Source organism: Delphinapterus leucas, chromosome 17 (assembly GCF_059928025.1).
Source record: "Delphinapterus leucas isolate spDelLeu-1000000601 "Yukka" chromosome 17, BTC_Dleu_Yukka2, whole genome shotgun sequence".
In the NCBI taxonomy this organism is placed as follows: Eukaryota; Metazoa; Chordata; class Mammalia; order Artiodactyla; family Monodontidae; genus Delphinapterus; species Delphinapterus leucas.
The window spans coordinates 31,395,166-31,407,691 of record NC_143145.1 but is presented as its reverse complement, the minus strand read 5'-3'; positions in this window follow the sequence as shown (position 1 = coordinate 31,407,691).

The window sequence follows — 12,526 nt, the reverse complement described above, 5'->3', positions numbered from 1 at the left end:
GGAGCTCCTTTAATCAGCACTCTTAATCCCCTCTCCTCGCGCACCAGGAAACAAAGAGGGAAGAAAAAGTCTCTTGCCTCTTTGGCAGGTCCAGACTTTTCCCCGGACTCCCTCCCGGCTAGCTGTGGTGCAGTAACCCCTTCAGGCTGTGTTCACGCCGCCAGCCCCAGTCCTCTTCCTGCGCTCCGACTGAAGCCCGAGCCTCAGCTCCCAGCCCCGCCCGCCCCGGCGGGTGAGCAGACAAGCCTCTTGGGCTGGTGAGTGCCGGCCGGCACCACCAATCCTCTGTGCGGGAATCTCCCCGCTTTGCCCTCCGCACCCCTGTTGCTGTGCTCTCCTCCGCGGCTCCGAAGCTTTCCCCCTCCGCCACCCGCAGTCTCCCCCCGCGAAGGGGCTTCCTAGTGTGTGGAAGCCTTTCCTCCTTCACAGCTCCCTCCCACTGGTGCAGGTACCGTCCCTGTCCTTTTGTCTCTGTTTATTCTTTTTCCCTACCCAGGTACGTGGGGGGGTTTCTTGCCTTTTGGGAGGTCTGAGGTCTTCTGCCAGCGTTCAGTAGGTATTCTGTAGGGGTTGTTCCACGTGTAGATGTATTTCTGGTGTATCTGTGGGGAGGAAGGTGATCTCCGCGTCTTTGCTCTTCCGCCATCTTCCCCCTCTCCATTTATTCATTCAACAATTTTCTGACTACCTCTATGGACCAGGCAGTGTTCTAGGTACTGGGCATTCAGCAGTGGAAAAAATAAAAAATAAAACCTAACGTGAACAAAACAAAGACAAAAATCTCTGTTCTCTTGGAGCTGAATGTCGGGAACTCTGAAGGGAATAAGGAGTGTCTTGGTGAGGTGTTTTATGGATTTAGTATGTGTTGAGACATGTGTGACCTTGACCTATGTTTTGGGTGTCTGTGAGGCAAGAAATTCCCAGAGTTTTTGTCCCAATGGGAGCAACCATGAATAAGGAATTGCTATTGCCATTGATTAGAACATACAGTCGGATATTGTCAATGATGCAAGAGTCTGTAAAAAAATGTTCAGAGAGGGCTGATTATTGTCTAGGTCATCCTCCAGTACTAAGATAACTGCCTCAAATAGGTCAGTCATGCTGACCCTTGGCGCCATCTTTGATCAGGGATGTCCAAGTTAGGGGATAGATAGTAGCAGCTCTCCAGGGAGCCCCATCACCTGTGCCATCCATAAGGTGGATGAACTTCCCTTCTTGATCACTCACTTGATTCCTGTGGGCTTCCCAAGTGGCTAGTGGGTCTGAAGAGGGATGACCACCTGTGGTGCCATTGCTCCTTCCAAGGGAATGACAGTGGGGAAGCCACTTCCTCCTATAGGTGGAATGTGAGAGATGGTCCGGGTTTGGCTCTATCTGTAAGTACTGTTTCCATTTGAATAAGGAATTCTCTGTGGCTATACTGAGCCTTCAGCATTCTGCCCCCATGACCCAAGGCAGAACAGTCAGTTGGGCATGGGGAGTCACAGGCTCAGGGCTTGTGAGAACCTCCATCTCCAGAAGGGTTCAGTATGTGGACAGCATTTGCTGCTGTAATGGAGTGTAGTATGGGGCTGAGGAGGGCAGTTTCTTGTACCAGAAGCATATGGGCAACCATGGCCATCTTGGATAATCTAGAAACTCTAGGCAGCATGAGAGGAGGTTGCCAAAGCCTCAAAAGTGGCAACGTCTCTGTGGACGCCGGTGAGAGTGCCTGTCATATAGCAATTTGAATAGATTCTAGCGTCTTTTTTGTTGGAGCACAGCATTTAGAATGAAACAATTTGTAAGTAACAGCGTGAATAAGCCTACCATCAGTTACAGGTTATGCTGGAATTGAGACATCTGATTCAATCTGAGTCACTCAGATAGTCTTGGCCAAGACACACAACCCAGGTCCACTTTAAGGGGAGCCCCATTCCCATATTCTTAACAAGAATTTTTTTTTTTTTTTTTTTGCGGTACGCGGGCCTCTCACTGTTGTGGCCTCTCCCGTTGTGCAGCACAGGCTCCGGACACGCAGGCTCAGCGGCCATGGCTCACGGGCCCAGCCGCTCTGCGGCATGTGGGATCTTCCCAGACCGGGGCACGAACCCGTGTCCCTGAATCGGCAGGCGGACTCTCAACCACTGCGCCACCAGGGAAGCCCTCATTCCCATATTCTTGCCCCTAATGTCAGTTATTGAAACTTGTGACTTAGGTAGGTTATATCTATACCAGGCTTGGTAGGACTCTACAAATGCAACAGCGTGCAGGACAGCTCAAAATGCCAGCTTGCCAAGGGGCAGCAGCGGAACTCAAAGCTCATGCTAGTTGGCAGACAGCTGCTCAGAGTGCACATTTACCACAGGCAGATGATCCAGTAAGCAAACCAAATGCAAGAGAACAAAGACCCCCAGGTGGCGGTCATCTAATCCCTAGAGGGTCATCTTTACAGCACCAGTTGTATTGTGGTGGCCTCGTGGCAGGCAGGATCAACCTCACTCAAATGTGGTTCACATGTTGAGAAGGGTGTTGTCATACATGCACCAAGAGGATAAGATAAGCTTTATTACTCAGATAGTGGGATCATTCAGAATGGCTTAAACCAAAGAGGGACAAGTGGCTTTGGTTTTTATTGTGGTTGGGGGTTGGGGCTGGGATGAAGGGTTTGTGTGGTTTGAATTCCCCCACTTGTGCCAGAGGTTTTCTCATGGGCTTGCCCAGATATGGGGCAAGAGGGAGGAGGGGGGGATGGGATTTGAAAGCAGTCAGCGTCCAACAGCAAGAATAAAGTCAGACTCTTTATTATAGTACGTACAACATAGTTCTGTTTCTATTGAAAGAATTAGGTCTAACCTGAATACTCAAGAAGAGCGTTGGGTAAATAATTTGTAGATCCATGCAATGGAATATTGTGAGGCTAGAAATATTGTTAGGTGAGGAAACTAAGTTATGCTGTATAATTCTATTTTAGTGTATATCCAAACATACATCTAAACATGCATACACACATATACACACACATATAATTAGAGGTAAATACACCGAAATGTTAACAGTATTTACTTATGTAGGATTACGATGGTTTTCATTCTGATTTTATTTGCCTTTTCCTTTAATTTATATTAAAGGAATATTAAAAAAAAGTGTGGGGCTTCCCTGGTGGTGCAGTGGTTGGGAGTCCGCCTGCCGATGCAGGGGACGTGGGTTCGTGCCCCGTTCCGGGAGGATCCCGCGTGCCGCGGAGCGGCTGGGCCCGTGAGCCACGGCCGCTGAGCCTGTGCGTCCGGAGCCTGTGCTCCGCAATGGTAGAGGCCACAGCAGTGAGAGGCCCGTGTACCGCAAAAAGAAAAGTGTGTAGTACTTTTTTTAAATAAGGGATTTTGGGGGAGGGTGTGGGACAAGCAGTTTTTTCTTGAAAACTTTGGTTTAATGTCATTTCGAGCCATGAGGCCACAGGTAGAGTTGAGGTGAGAGTTGGCTTTGCTGCATGTGGATTGGGTCCTTCTGCCTGTGTGTTTCAACATTTTGTTTGTCTAGTTTAAAGATGATCCAGGTGGCCAAAAATGCTATGTTGTGTAAATAGCTTTGCTACATGGTCTGCTTAATTCTGATTTACCATGGTTCAGAACATCTTGAATTACTTTTGTATTTATTTTGTAAACCCACCAAATTTCAGAGGTAGAAAGATAAGATTATTCAGAATTACTATGGTAAATTACTTTCCCCTCCACTTTTTCAGTGCCTTGCCTAGAAATGGTAACATCTTTATAATAAAGTTATTGAATTCTGATGATTGAGTAGAGTGAAAATTTGGTCCATGATACTACTTGTTGGTAAAGAGCATAATTTGTAAAGGACATGAACATTTCATAGCACAAATGAAGGCTAACAAATGAGGATAATTAAAAACTGTCCTAAAAACTATCCAGACTTTGCATGTTTGAAAAGAGCATTGCTTTCTATTGAAAATGAATTACTATGTTAAAACATAAAAGATCAATAAACATTTGTTAATGCTTCATCGTAAGTACTGAAAAAAAAGAATACGTTTAAAAGTTGTTTTAGTAGACCATCTAAAATTAAGAAGTCTTTATTATGTGGTTTTACTTTCATTATCAGAATATTAGTTAAATATATAACAATGTCAGTGGGTAATACTGTAGAGCCTTCTAAATCTGAAAAAAAAGAGGTTCATTGAATTCAAAACTGTTGGCAATAATTACATGTATTACATTCTAATTATTTTAAAATTGATAATTTACATAATGTGTATTTACCATTTAAACATACTAATCCATAAATCAGAAACGTATTCTCCAATTGCCAAATATAAAGAATTTGTATAATATAGTTTCCAGAGAGGTGAGTGTTGTAAGACTGGGAGAAGAAAGGACATGCATTACTTGGCTATTACTTGGCTGTGCCACACGGCCTGAGTCTTCACCCATATTGTTTGTCTATCCATTGCTTTTAAAAATTCATTCCTCTAATAACTCTTATTGAACAGCTATTACGTTCCAGCCTTGAGTTGGGGGTCAAAGTATATTCTTTGATGAAATTTATACCTGTTTATATAATTTCAACCTTTTTAAAATAATTATTTTATTTTTGGCTGCGTTGGGTCTTCGTTGCTGTACGCGGGCTTCCTCTAGTTGCGGCGAGTGGGGGCTACTCTTCGTTGTGGTGCACGGGCTTCTCATTGCAGTGGCTTCTCTTGTTGCGGAGCATGAGCTCTAGGTGCGTGGGCTTCAGTAGTTGTGGCATGCAGGCTCAGTAGTTGTGGCTCATGGGCTCTAGAGCGCAGGCTCAGTAGTTGTGGTGCACAGGCTTAGTTGCTCTGCGGCATATGGGATCTTCCCGGACCAGGGCTCGAACCCGTGTCCCCTGCATTGGCAGGATTCTTAACCACTGAGCCACCAGGGAAGTCCCTAATTTCAGCCTTATTACAAGTCTTCAAAAGAAGTATCTGTAGTTGACTGATGGGCAGGGCTATCCTCCACTTCATTTTCTCAGCCTCCTCATAGCTAAGACGTGGGCACTTTGACCCCAGGCTTTGAATGGGAAGAGCAGGTCCTGATGAAGCAGAGCCCATAAGAAAAAAATCTGTACTTGTGACTGTGTACTTGAGCGGGGATAGAAGGGGAAATCCATTTTCCTGATGTGGCATGGCATCCTAGAGGTAAGCTGAGGTGTCTGCCAGTGGTGGCTACTGTGGAGGTGGTCAGCCTCTGAGCATGGTTCTCTGGTCTTCCCTGAGATCCTGTGAACCACATTATAATAGCCTTTAAATAAAGTCTTATGGGTTTTGTTTCTGTTTTTGGCTAAAATCAGCTAGAGTCAGTGTCTGTTCCTTGCATCTAAGAATCTAAGTCATTTAACATTATTAATCTTATTTTACCAAGGAAGAGACAGAATCTAAAAATATGACTAAGATCTGTTTGTCTGCAAAGCCCATGCTCTTGTTAATATGTCATGCTGCAAAGGTGGCTTCTCTTGCCCGAAAAGCTGCTTCTGTGTCCAATTTCCCAACCTGCTGGAAAATCACTCAAGGCTTATTATAGCTTATATGCCCTTCTGCAATGGCACCTCTAATGAGGGCAGGAATAGGCTTAATCGTCTTAACCTGGGTTTTGTCTGTGGTGCTGAAACAATCTTCAATTCATTCAATTTAGTAGGAAAAACAGTACGAAACATGACTGTACAAATAAAGCTCTGCATTGTGGAAGTGGCTAAGTTGACCTATTGCATATTTTAGTTTTCAGGTCTTTGTTTTGCTATTAAGTATAAAATAGCACTTTTAAAGTAAAACCTGGTCATCTTCTGTCAGAGAGGGCAAGGCTGTTTGAAGTGGACGGTGGTAACACTGGCTCATTCCACACACTCCTGCTGTTATGTAGAACATGCTCTCAAGATTTATGTTTGTTTTGAAGTTAATTAGCCCAATGTAAACCTTATGTACTTTTGATTAATGGGTTTCACACTGGTGGGCCCTGATATGCATGCATGATCTAATGCTGACACGGAAGTGGGATGACCTAGACTGGTGGAGGGAGGAGGGCTGGCGGGTCTGAGGAAGGAGCGGGTGGGAGGTCTTGCCATGAGGTGGCACTCTGTTCTCTTTGTTCCCAATTGAATGCAAACAAAAACCTGAGTACATTTTACAGTCTCAGAGGAAAAATTTGTGTTTCACAACCCCCATCGTGATTTCATGATGTATCAGGTTCATGTCTGAGCTCATTTCTGACAGTTACAATATATGATCTGTTCTTTTGGGGTTTTTTTTTTTAGCTTCGCAGGGCGTATTTTGTGAAATTCCGATGGTTGTTATGTCTCTTTTTTATGTACCAGAGCCCTTCTTGAGTAAATACTCAGTTTTTCAGATTCTGTCCTTCCCTTCTCCTTCCCAAATTGACTACTTAGCCCTTGGGGTGGTCCGAGGTGGTGGGGATGAGGGAAGGTTTCAGATCACCATCAAAGTCCCAGAGTTATTTTCAGGTCCTTGCTGGGCTCTGCTTCATGGTAACTGTTGTCCATGAGATAACTGCTTAACCTGCTGGCTCTGCTGCTAAAGCCCGTGGCTGGATTAAACCCAGACTGTGGTTCTCCTCCATTGCACCATTCCATTGTATATACTGTTGGATGGCCGCTCCCTGTGGGTCGGCTTCCACAGGCCAAGATGGGAAACAAGGCAAAAGCCCTTCCACTTTCAGTTTTCCCCTCAACCTATCAAATATGCCTCCAGCCCCAACCTAAGATTTTGGCTTAAAGTGGGGAGGAGGTCTTGACCCCTCCTTACCTCTAAATCTTTTCCTCTTTCCGTAATCTTCTAGGCTTGGAAGAAACTTCTTTCTCTTTCCCAAGATGACATCTGTCCTGTCACCTTCTCTGGGCTGTAATGGTTGATCAAACTTTAAAAAAGAGAGACTAGCTTATTTTAAGAGAAGTTCCAAAAATTTTATGGAATGTAAAATTCCATGTGTATGTGTGCATTTAGTTCTATTGTAATTGGATACATACATAATATTTTTCTGCACCTTGTAGTTGTAACTTAATAACATATCATGCACACGGTTCTTTGGGGGAAGTATGTGTACTTACACACTTTAAAGAATTTTTTAAAAAGGAGACAAGACTCCATAAGTAAAGTGGTAGTTACTGGCCTTTCTCTTCCCTATCCACTGTCCTGTTCCCCAGAGGGAAACATTTTTATCTTTTTATATAATTCTGTTTACATTTTTCTGATTATTATTTCTATATCACTAGATAGTACAGTATCATTGTGAGGAGGGAAGCTGTCAGCCTGCAGGGAACTCCTCCACTCCACCTGGAGGTGAGCTTAGAGTTGAGTCCAGGGGTTATGGGCTGATGCATCACTTGTATCCGTTACACTGTCTCTATGAAGACTTAGAACCATCTATTTCTTTTTGAGAACTCATTACATGCTAAATGTATGGTTATGATTAAATTTACTCTAGCATTTGAATTAAGCATGTCCAATTGTTTGCAGATGTCTTAAAATGTCAAAACCACAACATTTATAATGAAGATTACCTATCTATAATCGGTATGTGTTACTGATAAATTGAATGCATTACTCATGGGATGGGATCAAAGCTTTGTCTCTCAATGCCCCTTTTGACTTTATTCAGTAGAGGGAAAACTTTCCTCAGCTACTCAACAGAGCTATTGAAATAATAGACCATCCTGGAGTCAATTTATGTCAGAAAACAATCACATTTTAAAAGCTAAAAGCATGTTGTCCAAGCTATTAACACTTGAGTCTTTATTCAAAGACATATCTTCTCACCTTCTCCCAGCTAAGACCCAGGGTGTAATGATATCTACAGTCTTTCTTATTCTATCCTCCACGGGATGTTCTTTACCCCATCAGTGACAAGGCATGGGAAGAGAGGAGAGCTAACAGGACCCAGATGTTGTCTGGATGGCTTTGTGTCCTCTGAACTTGGCATGGTTAAAGCCTCCTCTTTCTCTGTGGTTCCTTTCTTTGGCTCTTTTGAGAATCCAAGTGGGAGACCACTTACCTGCTGTTTCCTTTGACCCAGCAGACTGATTGTCTACTCTGACTAGTGACTTGAGTCTCTTTCTACAGCCTCTAGGAACTTGCTTCCATCTCTAACTTCTTGCATCTTCTAGTTTTCTCTCCAAATAGAACATTCTCCAGCCTACTGCCAAACATTCCTCCATCTTCTATCCCCACCAACACCCTGGTTCACTATGCTTCCAACTTCAGGGGTCACAGATTAAGCTCTCTGCAGAGCCTAACAGGAATCCCTCCCCACCAGAGCTTGAGGTGAGGGGCCACCTCTGCAAGTCCTCCACCTTAGGGAATAGGTCTTGCAGCGCTATGTGGCGGTCTCCAAAACTCCTCTTCACACGATGATCTCCTCACATCAAATCTCCTTTCCATTCTGGCCTCCTTGATGTTCTTCATCTGGCCATGGTGTTCAAAGAGTCATGGACAAGGTTTTGACTCCAGTTTTGTAAGTTCTGTATTTTTATCTGGCATTTCACCTTTGTAAATTTTATTTTTATCTTTGTAAACTATTTAAAAATGTAAAAATAACACATCGTCACATACTTTTTTCATTCAGGTCACCAATCCTTTCTTACACAGTGAGTTGATTATAGCTCACTAGCTTGTAGTTTTTAGATACAAGTCTCAATTCATCTCATCCTGTTTTCGTTTACCTGCATTATTTAGGACACTTTGCTTTCTAACTAAAAAAAAAAAACACACCTAAAGTTGGCTTATGCAACGCTTTATGACGACAGCTCTTCCATGGAGGTGAAAGGCATGAAGGCAGCTTGGCCTTAGGGTAACTTGAGCCAGGAAGAAGGTGATAGAGAGCCTAGGGAATAGTCTCATTCTATTCTATTTACACACACACACACACACACACACACACATACGTGTGTGTGTGTGTGTGTATGAATTTTTTCTCTCTTTATCTGCAGACAGCCTGGCTGGCTTTGTTATCAGCAACATAGTGGGAAGAAATAATGGTGCTCAAGTTCATATGCGATAATGCTAGTTGCAAAGAGAGATATCTCTTATTTCTAGAAAATGGATCCTGATTGGCCCATCTTTGGTCAAGTGTTCATTTCTTGTTCCCATAAAGAGGGATAGTAGTAAAATAATAGAAACATAGTTGCTACCGGGAGCCCAACATTCTGGGCTGGGGTTGGTGAACAGCAAATACACTAAAGCTGGCCACTGTAACATCTATGATGATTTTTCTTGTTGAATTGGCTGCCATCTAACTGTCACTGTAATTACTGAATACCTTTTCAATATTAGTTTCTATGGCTGCTGTAACAAATTACAACAAACTTCGTTGCTTAAAACAACAAAAATTTATGACCTTGCAGTTCTGTAGGTCAAAAATTTATTACCTTGCAGTTCTGTAGGTCAGAAGTCTGAAATGGGACTCACTGGGCTAAAATCAAGGTATTTGCACGGCTGTATTCCTTCTGGAGGCTCTAGGGGAGAATCAGTTTCCTTGCCATTTCCGATGTTTAGAGGCTGCCCACATTCCTTAGTTCATTGCCCCCTTTCATCTTCAAAGACAGAAATAGCTTGTTGAGTCCCTTTCATGCTGCATCACTTTGACACTCACTGTCTTGCCTCCCTCTTTCACTTATAAGGACCTTTGTGATTATGTTGGATCCACCTGCAACACACAGAATAATCACCCCATCTCAAGATCCTTAACTTAATCATATCTGCAAAGCTTTTTTTCTTTTTTTTATGGTAACAAACAGAATCACAGGTTCAGAGAACTGGAATGCAGATATCTTTGTGGAACCATTATTCTGCCGACCACAACTTTCATTTGTCTACATTTTTCCTGACTTCTCTGTATATGTTGTACTTGACCCTGTGCTTAATGTTTCTTCTTTCTCCTTCCTCTCTTCATGGCTACTTTTCTTTAGTTGGTCACCTGCAGCCTACACAGACAAAAAATGATTTTCTATTGCTTTATTTAGTCTACTCTGCCACGCTACTGATACTACAGGAGCTTACTAAGTATTTATTAGATGGACTTGTAGGTGAAAATTACATATCAAATAGATCTTGAGAGTGTATATTCTTGCAAGTTGCTGAGATTTCTAAAGGAGCAGAAAGCTAATGAGATAAAGAGATAATAAGAGAAAGCTAATTTTAAAGGGAACATTCTTATTGGGAAAGGAAGGAGACACTGGTTGTATGGTGACGAGGAAAAGTGGTAACTTGAAAGTGAAAGAAAAATGATACTCTGGCATTATGTGATTTTTCCCAAAGCTAGTCAATTAAGGAACCAACAACAATATAATTAATAATTTTAGTTATGAATAAAATCAGGATGGTCAGACAAATTAATAATATATATTTATATGGCTAGTAAAAAATGAAAATACTGGCTATCATTTATTGGAAACTTAGTACGTGACAGGTGTTGCATTAAATGCCCTATGTATACAATCATAATAATTATCCTGACAGCTTAGGTATTATCATTATTCCCCCTTGTAACTGGGAGACTGAGAGTTAGCCAGATTATGTGAGTTTTCCAGAATCACACCAGTTGTAGGTAGAGGAATTTGGATTTAAACCCATGTGGTTCAGTTATACTCCATAGCATCCCTATAATACATTTCAAACCCCCCACTAATTGCCCTCCTCCCCACTTTATCCACCCTACAACCATACAGATAAAAACATCAAGGTATGGTGAGCTCAAGAGACTTTCCCAAGGCCACCCAATTTTTGACAGAGCTAGAACCTAAGAGTCTAGGTTCTCTGATACCCAGTTCAAGGATGGTAAGTCTTACGTATCAGCAGGAGAAAAAAGAAAGAAAGAAAGATAAATGAAGAGGTAAAAAGAAGAAATGAAGTAGAAGAGTGGGAAAAAGCTAAGAGGGGAAAGGACAAGAAGTAATTTAAGTTGAATAAAACTTAAAAGTACTCATGGTGGGCACTGGTAGGTGCTGCTCTGTTTCCCTGCTACCTACCTAGAATACTTGCATCCTATTCAGCCGACCAAATATTCCTGAGCTCCCACTATTTCCTGTTCTTTCCCAATGGGCTGAAAGCTAAACTGTGTTGTTTTTACATACTCATGAGCCATTGATGACCAAGTTGTATGGTCAGGTAGGGGGTCATTAAGATCAGATTATAAGGGCGTACTCATAAGGAGATCCCCTATGGAAACAAATTGGCATTACCTAGACCTTGATTGAACGCAATTAGATGGACATAAATTTGGTTGCTCTTTTCCATGAGATGGCACCTGATAGTCACTGATTACAAGAGCAGCTCTAACCTCATCTTTGCTTTGAAGACATGCTTCTCTGCTTCTGGGGTTACCTTTGGTGTGAAATGATAATGACCCAATTCTTGGAGAGTTCATTGCTCCAGAAAAAGAGACAAACAATTGGGACTTCCCTGGCAGTCCAGCGGTTAAGGCTCCGCACTTCCACTGCAGGGGGTGTGAGTTCGATCCCTGGTCGGGGAACTAAGGTTCCTAATGCCGCATGGCGTGGCCAAAAAAAAAAAAAAAAGACAAACAATCTGGCCCGTCCTCAAGGCTGAAGACCTGATGACCCTAGGAAGGGTGAGGAGTTAAAGGATGTGTAACTTCTTCTCCCTCTGCAATTTATATATGGATAGATAGCCCCATACTGCTTCTTAGAACTGTCCCAGGAAGTAGCCCAGAGTGAAAACTTGTCAAAAAAAGTTGACAAAAATATTGTACATCCCCTTGATGGGAGGATGTAAATTTAATAAGCCTCTGGAAACGGGGTGTCACCTGAGACAAACCCGCATGTCTTCCAGATAATCTTACTCACAAGCTACAGCGGTTCCTCAACACGTCTCTCATATGCAGCCTCTGCAGGCAACTGGTGTCAGAGAATAGAATGTTTCGCTTGCCAGTAAGACCAGATAAAATGGTGATCTCAGCTCTTGTCTAACTCCTTTATAAATGCGTGAGGTGGCTGGAATCTAGGTCCCTTTCCAGGAGGGAATGTGTCCACAATGTGTCTATTCATGACTGATTCTAGCAAACCTGTCCATGAGTGGGGACAGTGAGATAATACAGGCTTAGTCCTATGACTTTAAGATTTTATAGAGTTTGCCCTCACCCTTTGTTTGGTGAATGATGGTCTTGATATCATTCTCTATCTAGAATGTAAGAAATATACCATTTTTAGTTTCTGATCCCACAAGTTTGTCTGGGGTTCTTTGAAATTCTCCACATTTAGCTCATCTTTACCCAGATCTATCTCCGTAAAATACAAAGAGTCGTTATATGGTCTGGCTAGGTGGAGGTCAAGACACTGGGAGTCAAGGAACATGTGTTTTTACTCATGACACATGTTTCAAGGATGATGTGTTTTTACTCATGACACACGTTCCAAATCCATACTAGAGGTTCTCAAGTGGAAACATGAGCGCTAAATCTGGCCTATTATGACCAACATATGGTGATTAATTTTTCTTTTTAGTTTATTTTTTTAAATTGGAGTATAGTTGCTTTACATT